This window comes from Nipponia nippon, unplaced genomic scaffold (assembly GCF_047370975.1).
Source record: "Nipponia nippon isolate SJK-2023a ecotype South Korea unplaced genomic scaffold, ASM4737097v1 scaffold_3, whole genome shotgun sequence".
NCBI classification, from domain to species: domain Eukaryota; kingdom Metazoa; phylum Chordata; class Aves; order Pelecaniformes; family Threskiornithidae; genus Nipponia; species Nipponia nippon.
This window is the reverse complement of record NW_028262347.1, coordinates 69870031-69895481: the sequence shown is the minus strand read 5'-3', so window position 1 is coordinate 69895481 and position 25451 is coordinate 69870031. Positions and strand designations below refer to the sequence as shown.

General features: G+C 41.4%; 1 protein-coding gene across 15 annotated transcripts in view; it reads left to right on the top strand.

Moving 5' to 3' along the window:
* Positions 1–25451, top strand: part of MICAL3 (microtubule associated monooxygenase, calponin and LIM domain containing 3) — a 189519-nt gene that overhangs the window by 49391 nt on the left and 114677 nt on the right. The gene's annotated exons all lie outside the window — the stretch shown is intronic.

The following is a 25451-nucleotide window of genomic DNA, read 5'->3' as shown; positions in this document are numbered from 1 at the left end:
ACTAGTATCCGTTAGTCTAAAAATACTTACTACTTGTGTGAGATTTTCAAGGACTACTATTTTGCTTATTTCCAGCAGGAGGCTGATAGGGTTTTTAAAGACTGGGATTCATGTAATAGTTTAAAAACAAGAAATTTTGGCTGAATGATGGAATACTTAAAACCTGACCCTTAGTAAACTGTTTACATGTTACCTATTTCAACACAAATATTTTTGTTATTAAAGAGCATAAATATTCATGTAGTTTCTCCCCTGTCCCTTTAGGCCACTTCCCCTGCCCCGGGTCAAGAATTGTTCAAAAGGGCATGTAAGGTACTACAAATTGAGACGTACTCATGTGCTAGTCCTCTTTAGGTCCCTGAGGCAGCAGTAGTGAAACAAATCTCCTTGTGCTGCGAGTGTTTTCCTTCTCCCTTCAGAATCTTTTCAGGACCAAGCCATTCCTGTCTGCTTGCTGATCAAACAGTTTTGTTTTTAGTGTCTAAATGGCTTCAGAAATTAGACTTGAAAGGCTTGCTTGTTTACCTCATTTTGTTTTGTTCTGTCAAGGTTAGTAACACATCAACTCTGGAGAGAGTGAATTCAAGGTTTGTAGCACAACAGCCTTGGAGGGAGCAGGTCCATGGGTGAATACTGCTTGGAGAGGCCTCTCATCAGAATGGTTAAAAAGGTGCTTGCGCAATATGATTCATCTTAAGAGCTTTACTACAGAAGAACAAAGCTAATCGTAGCTTCCTCTTTTTCTAACACCCAAGGCTTACCATCTCTGCAGCTAAGGTGCACCAGCAGAAGAGAAAGCTTTTTGTCGTGGTAACCTCTGGGAACCCTGTCATGGATGCAGGTCCTGTTGCATTTGGCAGTCCCAGGGAAAGGACTGACTTTACCATATGCATTTGTGGGGCTCAGCATGCGGCAAAAACCTCAGCATGGAGAACAGCAGAGTGCACAAACTGTCTGACACTTGGGTGCTCTTGGTGTTATGCTGGCAGAATCTTTTGGATTCTTGGTGTGTGGTTTTTTTTTTTTTTTTTTCAATTGTCCTTGATCTCTCTCCCCATGCCATCTTCAGAAAACAGTGAGGCAGCTGTGCATCCCTGTGCTTGAGGATGGTGAGGGGAGAAATCACAGAGATGCTTCTACAGAAAAATTATTAAAAGGCTAGCGAAAGCAGTTACCATTAGTGGACTTCTGATACTCTGCTGCTTTAGACCTAACAGAAGTATTAAGTTGACGAGGTGTCCAAGCGGCACCTTTTCAATCATGTTCTCAGTGTAGTAAAGCTTGTCACAAGTTCTGTCTGTAACAAACTGGGGCTTTGGTATTAACCTGAGCTGAGACAGCTGGCAAGAGTCTGAAGAGGAGCGCTTTCCAGTTCATGTGGCTGTGGAGTCTTGATAAACGGCTGGTTGGCAGGCTGTGTTGCTGTAGCAAGGGTGGAGGCTATCTGCTCTGTGGTGTTGCCTGTTCCTTTGCATTGCAGGGTGGTAACTGGGACTGAAAGTGGTCTTTTCGTGGTTGTCTTCTGTTTTGTTTTGGTTTTTGTTGCTGTTTGGCAGGTGATCTGCAGTATGATGACAGGAAGTTTTATAGTCCTTTCCAAGACTTGCCCAACCCAAAGAGCCAGAGTTGTTCTGTCTGGCTGATGCTAAATTCATTTCTCCCGCCCCTTATTGTTCATTCCTCACTTTACAAGCTACTTGAAGACCAGAGTTTGACCATGTAAGTAATCCCCAGAGGGTGCAGATAAAATCTTAAGAGAAGTTGTCAGTCACTAAGGGGATTAGGGAATGTATTCTAAAATGTGCTGGGGTAATAGAAGATTCTGAGTATTCCAGAGGAGGAAAGGCATGTCAAGACGAAGAAAGGAGAGTCTCTTGTAGAGGCTTAAAGATGACTGTAAAAGCATATTTACTAGCTCTTCTGTTTTTCTAGGGGAATAACAGCTGCCACAGTTAGAGAAGGCTCCATTTTAAGAAATCCCTGTATTCACGGGTTACAGGCTGTCTTGGCATAGCTGGTAGTTGACATGTGGAGCACTTCAGTTTAGGGTCATCAGTTCAAACACAGCCTTGCTCAGCAGTGGAAGAAAGCTGTTACCACAGGAGGTTTTTTTTAATGAAGTGAGCTGGCAATCTGTCAGCCTCTTAGGGCATGAGTTTCTGCAAAACTACCATAAATGGTACTTGCAAATAACCTTAGAGTCAACGAATTAAGCAGGTGTCAATTATAATCCAAAGAAATGAAGTAGGCATACAGGCAGTAACAGGCATTGAGCACTCATGCTTGTACAGCTGATAAATGGAGTGTTTATACATTCCTTCCTGAACTTCAAATAAGAAAAACTAGTCAGTAAAGTGGCGAGAAGCTTCTAACTACATCATCTACATTTTCACTGTCCAGATAAAAATAGAAACCCATAATGATAACGTTGCTGGGTAGGCTAAGCACCAGTAGAGCTGTGCTTTCATAGTCAGAATAGGCAGTCCTTGAGTTCCTTTTGACTTCCAGTCACCTTTTCCTGTGTACCAAATTACCACTTTTTTGGTTCCAGTAGCCTCTTCAGAGTCCTGCTTCGCTCTTACTTGTATATACTGTTCATCAGAGGTGCTGCTCTGCCGTGGTGGGATTGAGGCTGACTTCCCTTCACTGGAGTCAGCAGCCAAGTGCTTAATTCCTGGGGAACACTAAAGACTTCCTCTGTCCTCTTAGGAGCTTTGCGTGGAACATCCTTGCCCTTCTGTCTGCCCTCGGAGTAAAGGGTGAAGGCGGTACCACGCTTCCCTCCACCTCTGTTGCCATTGTTTGGTGTTTAATTTAATAATTTGCCTGAGCAGCTGAGGAGATTGTCTTAGTGTGGTGCAGCATTTGTAAACAGTATTTGCACAGTAATTTTCTAGTTGTCTCCTCCAGCCCACTTATCTCTTTTTCCACCTCCCCCTACATGCATGCTCTAAGCCAAGCTAGACAGCTCTATTCATGCAAACCTAGTTATTCCTTAGGGAAAAAACAACAAATGAAAGCAACTAGCCCAGAGGCTTCTTACAGAGGATAGCAATGCTAAAAGCTGTTCTGCCTGGAGATTTGAACTTAAAATAGGTCTCAAAACAAATTTGCTTTTTTCTCTTCTCCCTTTCTACCCCAATCTTGCCACATTGTGGTCAGAAATCCTTTTTTTAAAGTTTATGACAGGACAGTTCTGGATATTTTCTTTGACTGAAATCAATGTATACTCCGCAACATATGCTCCTGACATGAAATCATCTACTCCAGGGAGAGAAGAGAAAACCAACTGCCACATCACCAGGGTTCTGTCTGCCCCCCACCCTGTGTGTGTGTGTGATGGGGGGAAAAAAAAGTGATAGTATTCAGTTTTCACTAAAATGTCTGTATATACGCTGTATAAGAACTTCAGCTAAGAGTCTTGTGGCTCACTTCTATTATACTTGCATGCTGTTTCTCTTGATCTACACTCGCCCTTTAAAATCACAGAAGTTAGATTCCTGCTTTACACCTGCACCTCTTTCATTTTCTGCCAAAGAGCACATAGTTTAATGGATGAACTGAACTCTTGTCTGTCCTGCCTTGATTGGTAGGTGGTGACGTAAGTGTGCATAATTGAAATGCATCGATTTCCCTGGAGTGCAAAACTGAAAAGCAGGAGGTTAGCCAGCAGAATATGTGCTCTCGTTCTAGAGGAACAGTGAAGTAAGGGAGCAAAAATGCTGGAGCAGCTTGCTTTGCTGCACCACGTAAGTGACGGCAGCCTTAGCTGAGAATTCCAGAAGTGCTTGGAAACAGACAAATTTTGTGTTGCAATCAGACCTCTTCATAATGAAGGCTTTGTAGAGGCTGCAGTAGCTCTGCTTTAAAATGATGGTGAGCTCGCAAGATGTGGGGATTAGACAGGTACTGGGAATGGGGAGAGACTTGAGGCCAAACGCTAACTGAATGACGCTAGTTGAATGTAGTTGTTGCTTTATCTTGTCCAGTGCTTTTTCAGTAATCTCTCATCTTGCTGCTTTGAAGATGAGTAAATAGATTTTATAGTGAGGACAGCATGTGCTTTCCTGGCCGCAGGCTTGTTTCCAACTGAACTTATCTTCCTGTTTCTCTAAAACATCTCCCTTCTGGATCTTGGGTGTATGTGTTACCTGTGCAACTCAGATTTAATCATGCCACATGAAAATCCCTGCTGATTTGAAAAAATAGGGTCTAACCTGGGTTGTCTAGCTGAGTCATAACCCTTTAGAGGATCTGGAGGACCCATGCGTTTTGGTTCTGGAAAGAAAGATGAAAAACTATTGTAGGAATTGTAGTTGTTCAAGCTGTGGTTGCTTTCTGCCTGCTTAGGCAAAGCTTAATTAGCTGCTTCCTTGCAAACATATAGTCATTGTGCTATCTTTAGCTGCTTTGTGGTACAACTTCACCCCATGAAAGACAGAACATCACAGATGGTTTACATTTTCCTGAACAAAATATACTCCAGGAGAGTAGGCATGCTCTGGAGCTCTGCTCTTTGAGAAGCTTGCTGGCTGAAGATGGTAAATCAGTTAAGTTTTCAAGCTGAATAAAAGTAATTTATGGAAATAAGATTTCTTCTTGACCTTTCAGAGCCATATCAGTAGCTCACAACTTTCTTTTGTTGAGAGAAACTCTTAGTGTGAATAGAGTACGTAAGCTTGTGAAGTGTTGCTCTGAATTCTCAGAGAATCAGATGATGACACTTAAAATAGACCATGAGCCAGAGCCTAAAGCTGTGGCCATGTCTCACGGACTTAAGGTGACATGTATTAATGCTTGACAGTTCCCGGGATTTAGTGGTAGGTATGGGCAGGACAGCTATTTTCACATACTGCTGCATTTGGCTGCCAAAAGATGACTTGAAATAAAATAAAAAAACCCTGCAACCGTGACTGTGGTAAACTTGTGGTGATTGCGTGAGAATTGCTGCTTGTTGACACAGCTATATTGAATTGTGGTTCCTGGTTTTGAGTGATGGAGGTGTTGATGGAGGTAGGAGACCTGTTTGATGTGCTAGTGCGATTAGACCAGATCATAATGGGTAGTATGATACAGCCTTGATTTCAGCATCTTCTGACTTCTGAATGCATGGTAGGTGGACACCTTTATAATTAATTTTGTCTGACAGTATGCACTTTGATTTTTTTATTTTTTTTTAAGTTTAAAAAGCTGTTATTTTGGTAGCTAGTAGATATTCTTTGTATCAGAGCGTGGTGGTGACGACACAAGCTCTTGCAATAAAATACCATAAGCAGTTACTAGGTTTCTGACTCTAACCTAGAAAAGCAATTCTGTTCATTCAGGAACTTTTCACCCAATGTAATGTACGCCACAAGAGATGGGCTGTGAAAGTAAGCCTCCTTTGCTTGCTCTTTTTTTTTCCTGTGCTTACCTCTATGTCTCCTTCTGAAAATCCCGCATGAAAACATGTCCATCAGCTGGCGCAGATATTGTATGTTCCCTGTGTCAAGATTCCCAAAGAAACAGAATAAAGATTGTCTTCTGTCATGCTCTATAGCTGTGCGTACAGGGGCTTGAGGGGGAATGTCTTGGGACACTTGGGGGAAGTCTCAGGTGTTTGTGTTGACCTGTGAACTCCGTGTGACAAATATATTTTGTCAGGCACCCAACTACTCTAGAGCTCTGAGAACATTAATGGATAGCGTGGACAATACTGCAGTTCAAATGTTCTGTGTAAACCGTTAAGAATCAAACATTATGGTAACTTACATCCCACAAGCTTATTTACCCTTGCACAAAAATAAAACCGTGGATATTTGTCTAATTTTCTTGCAAAATTATGGGAAACATAATCTAGACAGCTAAGGCTTATTCCTCCTGTTATTTTTTAAATAGTCTAATTTTAAATGACTTGAACAACAGACTTCCACAACTTCCCTTGAGTATGCCAAGTTGATAATAGAGCAAACATTCAGTTTGACTCTGTTCCGCAGCCCTTCTGATGTGGGTATGAGCTTTTCGTTACTGCTTTGTCACAGTTCCCGATGGCAGCCCTTTGGATTGCCCTAATTGATGTTCCTCCAGATTTTTTTGGGAGCCAGTTAGCTGTAGCCCTAAAAAGACAAATTAAGATCCTGGAAGGAAATTCTGCTCAGTGTGCAGCTGCTGTGAGCGCAAGAAAAAGACGGTGATAAATATACAGATTTTTAAAACTGAAGTTAAATATGGGGATTTTAAAAGAGCAATTGGAACCTTTCTTAAAGGGGTAAGCAAAATGAAATGTCTCTGCATTTTTAAAGAGACGTTTCCTTAAAGCATCCAGAGGGCCTAAACTCAGTGGGAAGATCTAGACAAATAATTTATATTCTTTCTTTGACAGTAAGCAGGCTGGGTGTTCTTGGCTTTGCTTATGCAACTTCTAGTTAAACTTAGTGGTACTGCAACTAAAAACCAACCAACCAAACAACTTTTTTTCCAGACATGTTGTCATGCTGAGGTGATTGGAACTGCAGAATTTCCTAAAATACTGACATAAATATTTTTCTCCGCCAAGACCTTGTTAATTTTTAATTCTTTTATTCAGCTTTCACCTGAGGGAGATTATTACATTTCTTACAGCCTCTTCCCTAAGGTGTAAGAATATCGATAGGGCGCCTCTTCATGATTTGCGTATAACAGCTGAAGATCCCACTGTTGCCTGAGGGATGGGCCCCAACTCACCACAAACCTTGTGTTTCTTTTCCCTTTCCATTCTCTTGTGATAGTTGCGCAGCCACGTGGCAAGTTGAATCAAATCTCTGACCTGACTGAAGAGGCTGTTCTTGTTTGGTTAGGGAAGGGTAGCGGCAGCGTGGTCTTCAGTTGAAACTCATTCTTATTTCCAAAATAGGGGGAAAGGGAAACAAACACCTTTCAGTGGTAGCATGAAATAGTTACCCTAAATAAGCAGATTTAACCAAAGCATATGGATTTGTGTACATGGAGATCCTGGATGCACCTACTGTTAGTTATTGCCTCTAATCGTACATTAACAGGAAGGTTGTGTGGCTAGGTTTCCGACCACAGAAGTGGTGTTGTTCCTTTCTTCAGTATCATTAAGTACTTAAATGATATCACTCGGTATTATTAATAAACCCAGTGAAACCACAGGACTGGAAGAGAAAGTTGTAAAATTCAGGAACTGGTTTTGATGAACAAGCATGTTGTCTTTGGCCTTTTAGAAGGCAGAAATGTCTGTTAGCACTTCTGTTTTGCGTACAGGTACTGAATTTTCTTTTTATCGTGTTTGACTGAGATTACATTTTAAATGTTCAGTTCTAAGAAATGTACACTTCAGTGATCTGAATAAATTTTGGAATTTAGAATAAAAATGTATTAAGACATTAAAAAATGCTTAATAGACTGTTTTTCTTGTTCTGTTCTTGCAGTACTATATATGTAGGAAAAGCATACCATTTGATGCTTCCAAGATACATTTAGAGAGTTCAGTGTAGCTCACTTGCCAGTGATGGGTAACAGAGCTTTCTCACTGGAATCTCTAGTGCCATTCCAGTGCAGTTATTGGTGACTGAAGTAGTCTGAGAAGAGTGTCCTGAAACTTACAAAACTAGCAGCTGATTTTGGAAGGTTTCTCTGTCCCCATCCTAGAAACTGTTCCCTGTACTGTTCATGGCAATATGAAATGGAGAGATAGTACTGAAAGGAATCGCTCTTCTTTCTAGGAGGGTTTCCACTTCACTGCAGCATCTAAAAACAAAGAAAGAAGGGGGGGGAAAAAAAAAAACCAACGTCTGTGGCTTTTCCTGCTCATTCTGTTTGTGGCAGATTCAAGCCTCAAAACAACTAAAACCCTGTTGGTTACCTTATCTCAAAACTGAACATCATATCATAATTATCTGTAAAGTGTTGCTAGATATGCCAAGATATATGTTTAACTTGTTGGATTAATCTTTTAGTGTTTTTAATGAAGTCTAAATAAATCTGCACTCCTTTTTGTTTTGTTAAACAGTGAACTGGAGAGCTCAAAGAAGCATTGAATTAATTAATTTTTTTGAACTTAGTAATGGTAAGGAAGCAAGTTTTGAAATTAGGCACTTCTGTTCCTTCCAAAAATCTTAATTCAAAGGTTGGTAGTTGAAACGGGCCTGGAAGAGTTGAATTTTAAGGATTGTAGGAGCAGGAGTCTGCTTAATCGTTTGTAGAGCCCTATTAGGTCTCTTTGAGACGTGCTTTTTTATTTACTATTTGAGGAGCCAGGTCACTGAAGAAAAAACTTCACATAAAATCTGGAATATTTGATAATTTCAGAATTGTAGATGTGCAGATTTCTCTCTTTAAATGAGAACAAGCTTGTTTTTAAAAACTGGGTCCCTGTAGGACTGACTTCCCTTTTTATGCGAAGGGGAGGATGGCTATATATGTATCAAATGCAGAAGAAACTCTGAACACTTCTACAAGCAGTAGCTGACCTCTTTAGCCTAAAGACCTGAATTGTTGTGCCATAACACAAGTTTTGGCTAAAAATTGTTGCTTGGGATATTTTCTTCCAAGTTTCAGCATAAATTCATAAGTTAGTGAACAAGTCAGCACAGTGGCAGTGTATGGTAATGTGGTAGCTGAATTTAGCTCAGCTCCCCTACCTGGGCTGCCTGTTGTGAGAAGGGAGAGTCTGATCCTGTGTACTGATGACATTAGAAAAGGTTTCACTTTTTCAGTGCTTGTGGTATTCATGACTAAGCCGAGTGTTGTTTTTTTTTTTTTTCCCCCCTGTAAAAGGCTTAGTGCTGCTTGCCCTGGTTGCCAGAGGATCTGAGTGGAGATGGTTGTTTTCTAAATACACACACGCACACAAATCATCTTTGTTTTTTTAAAGCAAAAGTTCTTTTCAATATAGACCTCTAACTGGAAGACTTCAGTGTTGTGATGAGGCTGCTGAAACAATCTGTGTGGAACAGCATAAAGAAGTACGTTCTGTATCGCCCAGCATCTGTTGCCTCAAATAACCATTGCCCAGGATGTGCTTGCCCATACGATTGGGCTTGGCACTTACATGGCTGGCAATTAGTTTCAGGCCAGTTAATGGAAGCAGTCTCACTCAATCTTTCCTAGGCCTTACCCCTTTAAAGGTGCTGAGGTGATTAACTTCACTTTTAGACTGCTGGCTGGAACATACTTCCAGCTTTGACCTGATAATCTTCTCAAATCCTGTTGCCAGACCCTCCTATTAGGTGATGAGGAAAGGAAGAAGGACCCTGGGCATAAGAAGGCTGACCTGCTAGAGGTTCTCCGGTCCAACATGCATGTGTGTAATAGATTTCCACTAAACAAGGCTTTTTTCTAAATCAGCTGTTTGTAGGGTCAGCCTACTCTGCTGGTTCCTTAACCTGTCTTCCCCCATAAGTGACTTTTTTTTTTCCCCCCCCTAGCAAAATCACTTGTTTTCTCAAGTACTTGTAAGTAGCTACCATGAACTGACATTAGAAACAACTTCTCATCCCAGAGGTGAACGTTGTTTTAATGAGCAAGTTTTTCATATGTCAAAATTAAAATGACAACCCTGCAAGAACTAAAGCCTCTTGATTGCATTAAAACTGAACCATGGGTCTTTGACTAAATTCTGCAGATATCCAGTGTTTTAAATTGTATTGACACATTGCAAGTCATCTAAAATGTGGTTCTGTAAAGGCAAAGGTAGGTAATTTAATTACAAAGTGGAACATTTTTGCTCTGTACATCAGTATTACATTTCCTCACAGCCTTGTAACACTGACAGCACAGGATAAGAGAATAATCTCTGGCTTTGAACTATCTATTTAAAACCTGGTGGTTCAGTTGCCAGCTGAATAGCTATTCCCTGTGGCCCCACTGCCAGGAATTACACTCTACCCTTGCAAAATATAGCATGGATTCTCCCCCCCCCCCCCATTAGGTGAGAATATCCTTTTTCATGTCATTAGGTACCTCTTTCATATTGCAGCTCATAAGAAACTCACGTATTCTCCGTCAACATCTGGGCCAACATGATAATCATTTCTTGAGGTCCTTTTCAGTGTTATTTTTCAGATTCTTCCAGAGCTTGTTTACTGCAAATTCAGATGTCACCAAACTTGACCAGTCAGAACTATTTTCAAGGAGAGGGGAGGTAGTTTAGTTGAACCCCTGGGCTAGGTGTTGCCTTTGTTTAGAAAGTAGAATGTGAAATGGGATTCACAGCTACAATCCCATCTACTAGAGAGTAGTTTCATGTGTTATCTTCATGGGTTAAGCTTTCTTTTGTTTAATGTTCCATGAGGCCTGGGAATAAACACTTCATTTTGTTTCAAGGTAAGGAGGAAATCTGAGGAGCTTATGAGTTTCATGAATATAGGGGAAAAAGTGAGTTGCTGCTTTTGGATCTTTTGACTTTACCTTTTAGGGTGATGTGTGCTGGGACTTGAGCATCTATCCTCTGTTGTATTCCTTGGTTACGTAAAAATTAATCCGCCTGGAGGTTAAATATGCAGGTCAGTCTGTCTGCAAGGGATATTATGTTAGGTTTAAAGCATCCCTCGTGACTCCATCCTTGGAGATACTCAAAACCCAACTGGGCACAGTCCTGAATAACCTGTTCTAGATGCTGCTGCTTTGAGCAGTGGGGTCAGAGTAGGCAATCTCCAGAGGTCCTTTCCAACCTTAATTATTCTGTGGTTCTGTGACTCACAATTTCTTAATTTGACCTACTCCTCAAATAACTGTTTTAAACAGGGTAGATCAGTGCACTTCCCTAATCAACAGCCAAATCAACTTCCCTAACCAAGAAGAGAAAAGGGAACATGGATGCATTTCCACCAGAAATGATCCTACTTCTTCTGCAGTCAAATATACTGACCCGAGGAAAGCTAATGGCACGGCAGGCCTCCAGTTTAATATTGTCAGGGTCAGCTTAGTACTGACTCTGGTTGTTGAGTGTAGCCTGGTTGGGACAGACTAGTTTTTCTTTTCATGCACGTGTGCTGTTTTTCCATTAATGGATTTTAACTTCTTGTGTTCAGTGGAGGAAACCAGAAGAGGAGCATGCTGGAAGTTTCTCTATGCTAGATCTGTTTGTAGAAAAGACTGCTGAGGGAGTGAGCCAGCCTGCCTGGACATTCCAGCCAGAGAGCGTCTTTGCTTTTCTGTGAAAGGAAAGCTGACCTTGTTCACTGTGCATGGTCATTTGTCCTTGAAGCGTGGTACATCCGTGGAGATTACACCCAAAACTTGTTGGGCTGACCTGAGGTCGGCTTGAAATAGCTGTGGGCACAGGTTGGTATGTGATGTTTATTTATTAGGTGAAAAACAAACCTACCTTAGATAATTGATTGAGTTTGTTTGCATGTGTTTTCCGTCCACATCTGCCTGCTGCAAGTAGCTGTTGTAGTGTTGTCAGGTTCTCTCACAGGTTCCGTACGCCGCTTTAAATTCTTCCAGGGAAAACAGCATTTAATAGCAAGGTACCTGTATTGTTGGCCATTTTGATTAGGCATTACCTTGCTGTTAATTTACTTACATAAGCTGGTATTAATGTAACGTGGTATAACTAATAAATAGCTCTGTGCTAAAAGTGAACTGCCTTGTACCCTGGAGTGGAGCTACGTGGGAGTCTAATGCTTAGATATGGACATAAAGAGGCAGTAAGTGCTATGTTGAGTACATGGAGAAGTGTGTGGATACCATTAGTGTTCTCTCCAGTGTGTCTTGTGAGTTACTGAAATATCTAGGTGTTGAGTAACCTTAGGGTTACACCCTGCAGTCTCTACAGAGATGAGCTCTGAGACACTCCATACTCCACACTGGCAGCCTGTTTTCTCCAAAGGTAGCAAGGATAATGGGCATAGGGGAACTCGGAAGCACTTTAACAGGTAGCAATCCAAACTACAGAAGGGACCACCTCTTGTATCCAGTGAACAATACTGTATTATGCTTGTCAAGGACATAGCTTCAGATTTCTTTACAGCTAGATACTGTAAACTTGCTTCTGTGTTGTTCCCTGTTTCTCTAAGATACTAGCACGTCTCAATCTATGGCTCTATAAATGTGCCAACAACTCTGGACTGAAGTTAATAGACATGTATAAATACCGATCTTTCTGTTAAACTTGAGTCCCTACTGATCTGCTGTAGGGACTGTATGGCTGTATTACTGTCAGATCTGAGGAGTTAGCTAGCCAGGAGACTAATGCAAATGAAGTCACTGTTACATAGCATATATGGAAAAGGGAAAACCAAGCTCATTCAAGATCAGGTTAGAGCAGTCCTACACTGTTGGTGTATTTTAGGTATTTTTAAGAGCAATTCAAAGACACACAAAATAGTTTTTCTTCTCTTGGGATAAGGACTCGTAAGCAGTATACTACATGCTCGGAGCACTAGAAGAGTACTTATCCCTTAAATTCCATGATGTAATTTGGTGAACAGATTATACCTGTATAGCTTGTAGTCATCTTACATTCCTTTATTAGCTGTAGGGACACAGATGTGGCATAAGTTGCCTGAAGCATTTCTTTGCATAGCATATCGATGCCTTTGGGGGAAAACAGCATTCAAATTATATTTTCCAAATTAAACAACATGCGGGAGTGTACCAGCAGTTTTTGGTATGCTGCTTCTGCACCCTGGTGCACTACCAAAAGCACAGTTTTCTTGAAACTGCGGGACTCTTTCACGTCTTTCCAAACAACCACTTTGTTAACAGCACTGTTTCTTTCAGCCCTACGCACATAGGCAAAATTCTGGAAGTCTGTTGCCGCCTTCAGATTTCAAGGCTGTAATTCTTTAAAATAGAGAAAGAAGCGAAATTTCATCCATCCTGGCAAGGAAATGGAGCTTCAAATGACTAGGGTCACCTCCCTCGCACTTCTTCCCACCCCACACAACACATGCGTCAGTAAGAGGACAGGCAGTTACAGAAATGGCTACAATATCCGTTACTTAGACAGAAAATTCATCTCTATGCAGCTAAAGGCCTTGAAAGCTGATAATTTTGTGCAGCATTATGAACCTTCAATAAGGCTTTTTTGCTGTCATACCTGTTTGCAGTCATGATTAAGATCACTTGATTCTGGCTTGGCATATTAATTGTGCCACATGTGTACAGTAATATCAAAGCACTGGACTAGTTTGGAGGCAAATCCTAGGATGTGGTCTGTTCCTTTTCAGTCTCAGAAAACTGTATTCTATTAATAAACCGAGTAAGTCTCTAATTGCCTTGGGCTTTTCTCGTGGGAGAGTGCTCTAGAACCCCAGAACCCCATTGCTCTGGTTTCAAACATTGAGTTGCAGTCTAAAACGTAACACACGTTTTTACTTCTGCCACTATCAAGAAGTAGGGGAGACTGGAAGGGCTGATCACAAGTTCTTTGTTAGTTTGACTAGCTTAACAGCCCATAGGAGGCAGAACTGTATATACTCCCACGTGAAGCTTTATCCGTCTCCTGACCATTAGAGTTGCATTAATATTGCACCTTTTTTCTGGAGAGACTGCCGCATCCAAATATCATATCTGTTTCTTTCACAATTTGATCAGATGGATTTCTGATAGCCCTGGCACTCTGTTTCATCCTACTTCTGTTGCTCGAGTGCTTTAGGTCAGTCAATTCCCCATGTATGATATTTTGATTCTCTGCTAGGAAGCACAATATTCTGAAGCCTCTACTGTACCCACAAGAAGCTTCTCAGATGTGAACACAAGACACTTCTCCGCTAATGAATGCGCTGTGAAGCATTGGTAGCTCTATGTGGGGCATCATATAGTCTACTGAATGCATCGTGCTTGTGTCACGTATACATGCAAGGCTGCTTATAGCTGATGCTGGTCAGTTGGGAAAACGAGTGAGGCTTGGATTTGGGATGAATACTGCACTTCAGAGTATCTTCCTTGGGACCAGCAAGTACCAAATGTGTTTAAAAGGGGAAGGAACTAGTTCTGGGGGGAAAGATTACTGTTGCTGTTCTTTAAGGATGAGGGGTGTGATGCTACTACTTTGAGACTAACTTGATTTTTTTATTGATATTCTGTAGAAAGAACTAGAACTCACGGGATACAAATGAAATTAAATTCAATAGCATAAAAGCAAGAATGAGACAGTCTGGTGTCCTTTAACTTGGAAATGACCAAGGAAGGAGAGAGGGTGATCCCTGTGATCAATGAGACCATTGAAATGTGTACTAGAACTGGGTTGTAGTTGTGGAAGAGGCCAAGGCAATCCCAGAATTGTCAAGAGAGGGGCATACCCTGCAGTATGCACCCTATCATGCCATACTCTGTAAGAACTCATCTGGCCAAACGCAGTGTACAGCTATAGTCCTTCATAAGATTACATACCCACCGCAAACCCAGTGATGCAGGCCTTCTCCTTGGAAGGGCTAGGAAAAGAGTGCCTATCTTACACTAGAAGAGCTTGATTTAACCTCAGTATAATGAAGATCAAGAGGGGATGTGGCATCTGTCTATAAGTATATGCAGGGAGGGAGGGAAAGCTAATGCGTAGGTCAGTATCATGACAGGAACAAGGAGGTATAAACTTGGCCTGGAAATGAAAAGAAAGTTATTAATCATAAAAACAACTGGGTTCAGGAATAAGCTTCTGAGATAAGACGGATGGGACAAAAAGCTTTACTCATCTCGGTTGCCACAGCATGATATGGCTCAGGAAATTGCCCATTTCTGTCAGCCTCAGATTGTTCTGTCTGCCTTTTGGTCTTTGTTGTGGTTTAATCTCAGCTGGCAGCTGAGCACCACACAGCCGCTTGCTCACCCCTCCTCCCTGGTGGGATGGGGGAGAGAATCAGAAGAGTAAAAGTGAGAAAACTCGTGGGTTGATATAAAGACAGTTTAATAGGTAAAGCAAAAGCCGTGCACGCAAGCAAAGCAAAACAAGGAATTCATTCACTGCTTCCCATTGGCAGGCAGGTGTTCAGCCATCCTCAGGAAAGCAGGGCTCCATCACGTGTAGCAGCTACTTGGGAAGAAAAAAACGACATAACTCTGAATGTCCCCCCCTTCCTCCTTCTTCCCCTCGCTTTATATGCTGAGCATGATGTCATATGGTGTGGGATATCCCTTTGGTCAGTTGGGGTCAGCTGTCCCAGCTGTGTCCCCTCCTAAGTTCTCGTGCACTTCCAGCCTCCTCGCTTGCAGGGCAATATGAGAAGCTGAAAAGTCCTTGACTTAGTGTAAGCACTGCTCAGTAACAACTAAAACATCAGTGTGTTATCAATATTATTCTCATCCTAAATCCAAAACACAGTACTATGCCAGCTACTAGTAAGAAAATGAACTCTATCCCAGCCAAAACCAGGAGAGTCTTCCAAATGAGTGTTCCCCAGTTATCCCTTACAATTACAGGGCATAATTCGGTAGTTAGCGTAGAAGGTGCATGCCCAGTCGGTGGTGTCAGCCATGGAAGGGAAATAAGCCATATCGCTTTCAGAATGACTGGAAAACCAGGGATGTTATAGAAATGAAAGGTTGAAAGCAAACCTTGCTTTTTCATTGTGGCCGCTCCAAGTATTTGAAGATCCAAATGTTAGAGTTTTCTAGTCTACCTCATGGAATAGGAAATGTTTCATTACAGTTAGCCAGATCTCTCAAGTTCATGGAGAAAAGTCTACTTATCATAATTTCTGGGGTGTACATATGGGGGAGGACAGGGGAGTGGAGAGAGTAGGCATATAGATTCCACTGGTGGTCTTCAATGTAATCAGGAACAAATTCTTCACATTTCTCACTCTTCAAATTAGAGAAAAACAAGCCACCTTAATCACAGCATGTGCTTCTGTTGGTATAAACTAATGGTAAATATATGAATACTAAATTGTTTAATACCAGTGAGCAACTGGAGGGAGGGTGGTTTCCAGACGTTGAAGGCCCCAGGTGGTTGCCTCTGGAGAGGAACTTACAGTTAACGCTGTGGTTTGCTGCACAGAGCACCGTATAGATTTCCAGGAAAGTGGCTACTGTCATGCTGCGGTTCTGCCACCAGTGTTGGTCATCCCTGGTTTACAGAGCCATGCTGTGCTACCAGTCCATGCTGGCTGACTGAGCCTGAAAGCAACAGCTGAATGAAGTTTAAGGAAGTATTTCTTAATTTCGGTCTTTTTCTTCATAAAGAGAACTTGTCACTCTGATTCTGAAGTTATTGTCTGCCTCCAGATAAGCTAGCAGCAGCCTGTTTGTATTATTGAGAAAGTCACGAGTTACCTTTAATCTCTCTTGCCCCTTCTCCTTGATGCATTAAAAGCATTTTGAAAAAGGATCGGTCTGGTTAGTGCTCAAATACCAGATGGAGGGTGGAGTTAAGAAATAAGGGATTATGGAAATTATTCAGTTTGAGCCCAAGGTCCAGAACTGAATCATCTGCCAGTGGAAGTCCTGGAATGCCCTACAAGACAAATTCCAGCATGCAAGTGGCATAGTGGCAAAGCACTGCGTCAGGGCTGTCGAACCATGCTGGATGTTTCACGTTGTTTCACAGTGCAGGAGTTCTCCATGACCACTGAGAGCTTTAACAGTGGGCTGTTAGAGGTGCGTTTAGATGTATTGCACAAAAGGTGATTGTAGGCCCTTTGATGGGGGCTCTCAGACCTGCATTAAGTGAAGGGGATGCTTGTGCCCTCTCACAGAGCAACTTTCTCTGCCAGATAGCTGGGAGATTCAGCTAAGGATATCTGCCTCAGACCCCCAGATATCCTTGCAGAGGAATGGCCTTTATCCAAAGGAGGATGGAATTAAAAAGACTAGACAGAAAGGTCCTTGAGGATGAAAGGCAAAGAGAGAAGCTTTTATGTGTGCTTGCTACTAGGAACAAATTCTGCTGAATGGCATCCCTGCACTTAGATTGGATTAAATCTCTGACTAATTCGTACCAAGTCTTTTCATGTCCCCACCAGTGCAGCTGTATTTGAGCAGACTAGTAATGTCTGCCTCTGGAAGCGATGACTGCCATCTTATTTCAGAAACTGCTTGCTAAAGCCTCAGGGAGAGGAGAGTAAATCACCAAACCGCCTCCACCTCTTTCCTCTGTAGCTGATTTCCTAACAGATTTTCATTTGCTCGAGGCATTGAGCTTGGCATGGTCTTTGCTGAGAGAGGCATCTCCTGTGCATTCGGCAGCTGGAGGGGAGTCGCTATCTGGCCAATTGAAACTGTTTCAGCATTTACTGAGAGTCAAATGTCCAGCCAAGTGGGGAACATATTGCCTGGTTGCTATTTTTAAGCTATGTAACAGTATGTGCAAATGATATTAACTTATGTCCAGAGTTGGAAGTTCTGTGTTACAAGTTTTGTTTTTACCGTACTATACCTATAATCTGGATTACCTTTCAAGTTTTTGGTATATTTTGTAGCATGAGAACTTCTTTATTCTACCTGTTTGTCATAGTTTAGCCAAAACGTTAAACGGGTTATTTGCTTACAATATATTCCTGTCTCCTGGTAAAAGCTTTCCTTGTACCTGTGAGGAAAATGAATGATGGGAAGTATTAGACACACAGGATTGTGTAATAGAGATGAATTTTCATTAAGCTGCTAGATTTGATCAGTTGTCATTTGACAGTCTCACAGTGAAGTTTGTTAGTTGCTAAGGGTTGGATTTTGCTTTGCTTTTTAAAATTATTATTGTTACTTAAGATCGCAGAGTGTACCAGAGTGCAAAGGGTGGGTATTCTTATCTTTAGAAGAGGAAAGATTTACATGAGTAAATTTATCAAGAGTTAATACTAAACTAAGTTTAAGATACTGTCAAATTAAGAACTCCAAGGTGTAAGTAGAGTAGGAGAGTGCTTTGTGGAAGAGCCTGGATAGATTCCCCCCCCCCCCCCCCCTCCTCTGAGAATAAACACATGTCTACAGGAATTCAGCCTGGGACAGGTTATAGAAGAGTTTTGTGGGACCTGTGGAATAGACCTCAGTTAAATGACCTAATGTATGAATTTGTGGGGAAAAAAAAAAAAAAAAAAAAAGTTATAGGGTTATTGTGTGTGTGTTTTCTTCCTGTGATCTAATGAATTGGGATTTAACATTGTGTCCATTGAACACATCTTTTCTGTTATCTAGAAGCCCCATGCCTTAGGAGTCTAGACAAATAAGTTCTACCATGAAAATTAGGCGTAGCTCCAGACTGAATCTTCCAGTCATTACAAAAAAAGAGAATTCAAAACATGATGGAAACCACTCTCTTTCTGGTTCCCTTCAAATCCTGCTTTGTGTCCTGTTCAAACTCTGTTTAGTCAGTACTGCTCTTGCTGAGGTGTGTAATTCCCTGCATTTGCAAAATGAAATGAAATTGCTTAATTGTGTATTATGGTCTAATCTGGTGACTAATGTGGGAGGACAATACAGGCCTGTGATGGCCTGCGGAGCATCAAGAAACAGCCTGCTGTGTCTGCCCTAGATTGAGTTCCTTGCCGTTGCCATTTCTGGTTTTAGGTATTTAGAGAGACTACACAGCACACATTTTCAGGCACAACTTTTAAGGAGAAAGGAAGGCGAGGTGTAGTGATTAGAGCTACATGAGTAAGGTACACCCATCAGTGGTTATAAACACACGGTGGGATTTTCTTTGGCAGCAGTGAAGCTTGAGTCAGCGTGCGGGTGGAGCTTTGGTCTGTTGGCCATGCATGGGCTGGGGGCAGTGGCACATTGGGGCATGTGATAGCTGGGATACAGAGCGCCGGATATATTAACATGACAAGGTATGTGGCAGGTAGTGAGGTGCTGGTCCTCATCTGCAGATGAGTCCTTGACGTGCTGTACCTGGTTGGACATTTCTGGTTAAGGGAAAGGAGGTGGCAGCTCTGGAGGTCTGGCTTTAAGGTCCATTTTCTTAAGGTGTTTTTTGAGCTCTGCGTGTCTATTTTACCTGGCAATTATAAAGGCTGAGGTTGCACCCACAGGTTGTAGCATGGTCCCAGCCCTTCCTGGACTTTTCCTAGAATAAAGCTTGGGGTTTGTTTTGTTTTTAAAGTTCAACAACCTCTAAATGAAGTGGTTTGTGGATCGGAGAAATCTTTATGGCTCTTCTATTCAAACATGTGTTTACTTAGGTTTCTTGTCCCAAAAGAGTCTCGCAAGATCTGCGTTAGGGGAAAAAAAATCCAAAATTTTTAAGTCCCTCTGCTTTCCATAGTCAGTCTTCCTCCACAGAAACAGGATATACATCCATTAAATAATCTGTTTGAACTGCTCTGGACAGTGTACTCTATTTGTGATGCCTTGGCTAGTTGAGTGTGTGTGGAGAGTGGAATTATGAATCTTTTAATCCTGTTTTCTAGCTCGCTTCTCCACCACCACTTCCTTTGAGAAAGTGCCTGTCTCTTTTCCACACACATAACAGCTGAGAGTTGGAAGCAGCACAAATAAAACCTGCTTTCCCATGTACATTTTTAATGTCTGTAACTGGAATATTTGTTCTTTGTTTTGTGAGAGTCTGGTATTTACCAAAACACTGAGGAGTGAGCCTTGGAGTTAAAAGTCCAGGCAGCCATCTGCCTTGATTAGAATAAATGTTGGCACAAATGACCAGTCTTTGAGTTTGCTTCTAAAGTGTTAAGGTGTTTCCTTTGATGACCCAAATGAAGGTGGCTTTGGTAAGTTCAGCCTAGTTTGGACCCCGTGAGTCTATGTAACTAGTCATCTTTGACCTGTGTAAGGCAGAATTAGGTAGCAAAAGGAAGAACTGAAGAACTTAAGTAGAGACAAGTGCATAGGATAGAAGGCGAGCATGTACTACATTAGATGGTAGACCTTTTAACTTTTCAGATCTCATAAACCATTTTACATGCTCTTTAAAGAATGGTAATTTTTTTCCTTTTGTCACTTGCAGATAATATGGTCGTATCTGTCTCTGTCCCTGTTGATTATCTTTCCTGCATTAACTTTTGTGATCGTTGCAGTCTGTGCTTTGGTACCAGGTTCTGACACACACAAGCCTTTGCTTATATAAATTTTTAAAAGTGTGTTCAAGTGAGTTTCATTAGAGAATTTCTTTTATGAGATTTCTTCTTCTTCTTTTTTTTTTTTTTTTTTTTTTTTTTTTTTAAATATAGGCTCTATTGGTTTTCTCACTGTGTTGTGGAATGGCTTGGGGTGATCAGTGTGCTGATAGAACCTGAAGGCCTCAGAGGACTTGGCTCACTGGGCTGCAGAGGTCGTTATAGTGTGTTTGTAGCCTCCAGTCTTTGTTCTGCTCAAAATTTCTAATTGGGTCAGAACAATGCTCTTGTTCTCTAATGTTCAGTAAAGCTTTCTGAAAACCTCATTTTCTTGTGGCATAGCATGTTGGCTCAGAAAGAGTAATCAATCCATGTCCTATATGACGTCAAAAGCTGGTATGTCTTGCTGTGCTAAGGTGACTGATTTGTTTTATCCCCATTTGGAGTCATAGAAATAAAGTTTTGTGAAAGTGTCATTCCAGTCATTTCTTAGAGTCCTCTTCTTGGTATAGGAGCTTTCCTCAGGTTATTTGATAGTGTTTGAAGAGCTCTGGGAAAGTCCACCTTGTGAAACTTGGTAGGAACTAACTTTTGGATGGGTTTCTGTGTTGTAATGTAACATCAGGAACAGCTTCAAAGCACTTCAAATGAGGGAATGACATTCAGCCTTCTTGCCCTGGTAAGTGGTAGAGTGAGAAACCTCCATGTGCTTCAGCCTGGTAGTGGTCACCTTCACCCAGTGTGAAGTGATTGTACACTTACCATAGAAGCGGGATATGTGTTGTTCATCAGAAAATGCTCACGGTCTGACTGCCTACAGATGTGGGCTATGGTCTTCATGGGAAATGCTTTTAGACTGAGGGCTCCCTAGATTGAAACAGGCAGATTTGTGTTTTGAGGACTTGTGTTTTCTCAGGAGGATTTGTGGGAGATGCATGAATTTCACCACTTGGATAACAAATGGAGCCTTTGCTGTCGTATGTCATTGGGTTTTGGGAGGCCTGTAAAGGGAAGTGTTGGTCCTATGACTTGCTGCATTAATGGCAACGCTCCAGAAAGTTTGTCATGAGAGTTTTGATTCTAGTGGGATGTAGTACTTTTTACCATTGGAATAAAAGCACATTTACTTCTTTGAGAAATAAATTTTCTTTTGCTGTACGTATAGAGTACTGTGTGGTTCTTCACAGTATGGTGACAGTTCCAAGATGTAAAGACTGTCCCCAGCTTCCCAAACACGCAGCTGGTGAGTTGGTGCTAGGTGAGAAGGGATCACTGTATTGGTTATTGGTCGCCCAATGTGAGGATTTGTGCTATGAAGGATCTCCCTGGTACGAGGCTGTGTCAGGTATTTAAGCTGGTAGTTCTTCTTGAAGCTTGTCTTACAATATGACAGCTATCCAGATGGCCTACTATTCCCTTATCATCTTATAAGGGGACATCTACCTCTTTCTTGCTATAATTTCTTTTTTTTTTTTTTTTCTTCCAAAGAGAGATGATCCGTTTCTTGGCCTCTTTCTTTATGTTGGTGTTCATTCAGCATAGGGACTCTGCTGTGATCAAAGAGTCTTGTATGACAGAGCAGCAGAACAGTCTGTCTGTTGAATTCATATAGATAAAAGGTTTTATTTTGTAGGTCTAATGTTTTCAGTACTCATGTTGTAGCACTTAAGAAACAGTTAGTAATTAACAACGCACACATTTTTATTCAGTACCTTGATATGAATTTGGGAATCAATATATTATCTGTAACTACTTCTGTATTTGTATGTTTCCATGTTCTTGGATATAATTTGCCTTTCTTTTCAAATCATTACTGGATTGAGTTTTTCTTGATGTGAGAATTCTGTGAACTGTTCGTACATGTGCTTTGATCTTCTCCTTAAGAATGGATTCTTCTTTTTGCAACCAAGTTCATATTTGATCTCTCTTTCTCCCACTTTCGTCCTAGCTTGGGAGGGGGAGTAGACAGGAAAGAGGTGGAGACCCAAAAGACTCACTCCCATATGGTGGGCAGAAGCCCACCAAACCAGGTTTGATAAGAGTATTAAAACACAAACATATTTTTGCCAGTATATTTGCTTGAGTATTGAATTTTATGAATGGGAGCAGATCTAAATACCATCTTAAAACATACTGTGGACAGTGCTGATGTTCCTTTTTTCCATCTGGTATAAAAGGGAAGCTGCAAACAATGGCAACCACGCCTTTGTCCTCCTGCTTTCCCATTCCTTGTCTGCATAATATGGAGCTAAAATAATTGCCAGTTCTGGCTTTAGCTTTTCTTGTCAAAATTGTCTTCTTTTTACCATCTGTTCCACAGTCTTACTGCTGCCCTAAACCTGCACTTTTTGATAACCGTGATCACTTGAAAGTCATGAACATATTGTAGCAAAGTCCATTTCTTTAGTTTTAGCTAAAAGTAAAATAAATCAATCCTGGAAACGAAAACAGAACTTTTTCATTTGTTGGAATAAAGACTTTTTTTAGTGTGGTTTCCTAAAGAAGGGAGGCTTATGAATTGAGCTGTTTGTCCATCTGCTTTTCAGTTCATCCTTAATAACTTGAACAATTTCATCCAGATTTGACAGGGAATAAAAGTCTTGAAGGTAATTGATGTCCTACAAGAAAACTGGAGGCTGGGTGGAGGAGAGAGACAAAAATAGGTGTCCCCACTGTCTGCAGTATAAGCTTAACAATAATCTGTGCTTAGGCCTTTGCTAGCCAAGTTGCAAGTGTGTACTGGCTGCCTAGGTACTACAGTAATCTCAGAGTTTCCAGAGCATGTTACTGAGTCTCGCTTAGGCAGAAGCTGAGGGGCCATGAAAGGGAGACAAGGGCATAGGGAATGTTGCTGGGGAACTGGAAATTTAGAGAAAGGAAATCAATGGAAATTGAGGTTATTGGAGCTATCGGTAGTTTTATGATTGATGGACCAACTTGCTTTCAGATTCCATACGGTACGGCAGTTTGTTGATTTCTGACTTCTCAGAGATTTGTCTGTCAGGGGTGCATCTGTGGTGTTTGCCTGGCTGTGAAATAATCACAATATGAGAAAGTATTTACGTTGTGCTCAGAGAAAGTCAGCACTCTGAAGTGGAGCCGGGCAGTTACTTTGGCAAATGTTTCATTCACTCAAAATGCTGTCTTAAGCTAGACAGAACAAGCTGTGAATTTAGATGGAAATAAGTCAATAGTTTCCGCTGGAAAAAAATGGAGAAGAATGCTGGAAAATACATTCCCATAATATTTTATTTTTACAGGCTCAAGTCATTAGTTGAATGAGCACTTTTAACAAAATCAGGATGGAAAATGCAGGGAGGGTGACTCCTATAATGGGGGTGTATTGGCATGGAATATAGGAGCCCTGCATTTGCAACGCTTTCTGCAGGAACTTGAATTTGTACAACCAAATTCATTATGTGTATCACTTGCAAAATCTCTTCCTATCTCTTGCATTTGACAGAAGTAGGGCACTGGACTTTTTCTCGTGTGCGCGTTTGGTAAAATAGTCATATTCCTGCATCCGTTGGTGACTGTGGGAAGGAAACACCACCTGGCATTATTCATTGCCTGTGTCTCAATTTTTCATTGGTTTCTTTTGTCCTGGGCAAGCGCTGGAGATCCTGAGCATACTTGCAGTCATGAGTCAGTGACAACTTCATGCTATTATTGTAAACAGCAACACGAACACTGTTCTTGCATGCGTTTTTTCACGGGCTTTGTCTTTCTCTCCCAACACTCCAGCCAAGGAATTTACAGAGCTTCTGAGTCAGCAATCAGCTGCCTCGAGACAAAACACGCAGGATACTGCAGACTTGCAGAATAGCCAACAAGGCATACAAATACCCTGGAAACCTGGCAAATAATTCTTGCCTGCCCTTGCTTTGCCTCCTGTAATTTCCATGATCTCTGACGTGTTGCTCACGGGTTCCAAGGGCTTTGGGTGTTTACATCAAGAATGCGGAGTTCTGGGGAGTGACTAATTGCAGTGACTGAAGCCTCTGTATTTGACCTGTGGGCATAACTGACTTCACAGCCTGCGTGAAATGGGATGTCGGCAGAACTGCTGTATAAATGTGCCGCTGGGTAAAATGACTGGCTTTTGCAGGTTTGTCTCCTGGCTTGGCAAACCTTGAACACAAAGCAGTAAGTTCCTAGAACGAAAGTGGGTTGGATTTTAACTTCAGGATCTCTCTGAGCGGTGGAGAACCAGTGCCGCTTCACTCCTGTGGTGCAAGAGTGCAATAGAAGCAAGAGTAAGGAGTGAAACCTATGTTGTCCTTACATCTGGATATATCAGTAATGGACTGTGGGCCTAATAGACTTAAATTGCCACTCCACTGAATTTAGGTCTTATAATTTATATTGCTTTTTCTTAGGAAGTGTCAGTCACCTGGAACACTTCTGTAAAGTGAGTGTTTGGGTGGTAGAGTGGGGTGCAAGAGGTGGAGGAAACATAACGCAAAATAGTATTCAACTTGCAACGTTGTGCTGATTAATGAGGCATATGGCTTTAGACTGTAGGTGTTTCGTTGCATCTGTATTACACAGATGCACTGAAATTACTTCTTCAGCTTAAGAGGTGATTTGTTGGAGCTCTTTATAACATTCTTCTTGAGAACAGAAGAGGAGACGCAGGCTTAAAGCACAGTGTCTTAGACCTCTGCAGTAGTGCAGTGGTTACCCTGAGGTGCAAGCCTGGAGCATGTTTCAAGCTTCACAACAGTGAAGTTAAGATTAAAAGTAAGGAAAGCAGTTTGTTCCATCCTGCTTAGTGAGCAGTACTGATACGGACATAGCATCACTAGCAGCCAGTTAGAAAAACAGCTTCATGTGTGCCGAGTCTTCTAAGGCAGTTGCCCTGAAAAAGTCAGAATCACATTCTCCGGTATAACCCGTTGTTGTACTGTGGCTTCTGTAGGAAGTTTTTATTTTTATTTTTAATAGCAAACAGTTTGTGGCTGTATGTAAAGGTTTCCAGGTCGCCTTTGCTATTTCTAAACATAAGCAATAAATACCATGTTAGGGTGAAATGCAGGAGTGCCCAAATAAACTGCTGCAGAGCTGTCATACGGGATGGGAAGAGACATGAGCTGTAATGTTTGACTTGGCTTCCTGTCTGCTGGAAGCGGAAAAGAGCTGGTGAGAATCTAAAAGGTTTTATCCAAGTCCACATATTTCCTTTTTTACCTTAATACCCTTTGCAAAAAAAAAAAAAAAAAAAAAAAAACCAAACCCAAATGACAAAAAGCACCTCAGAAATGCTTTCACTTCCATCGTTCCCGTATATGTTCCCATGCTGCCCTCCTATCTGAAGACAGAGAACTAGTCTTTCTTAGAGAGCAATCTATTGTATGTATGTACTTCATATTATCTATAAAAGGAAGAAAGAGCTTTATTATATATAAAAGAAAGAGAGAGGGAGAGAAAATATCTATTCTTTAAACAAAATCTGCTATCTGTGATCCAAACAATTCATTCTGTAGGTCTGCAGGCTGCTTCTGAGGGATCCTAGAAAAG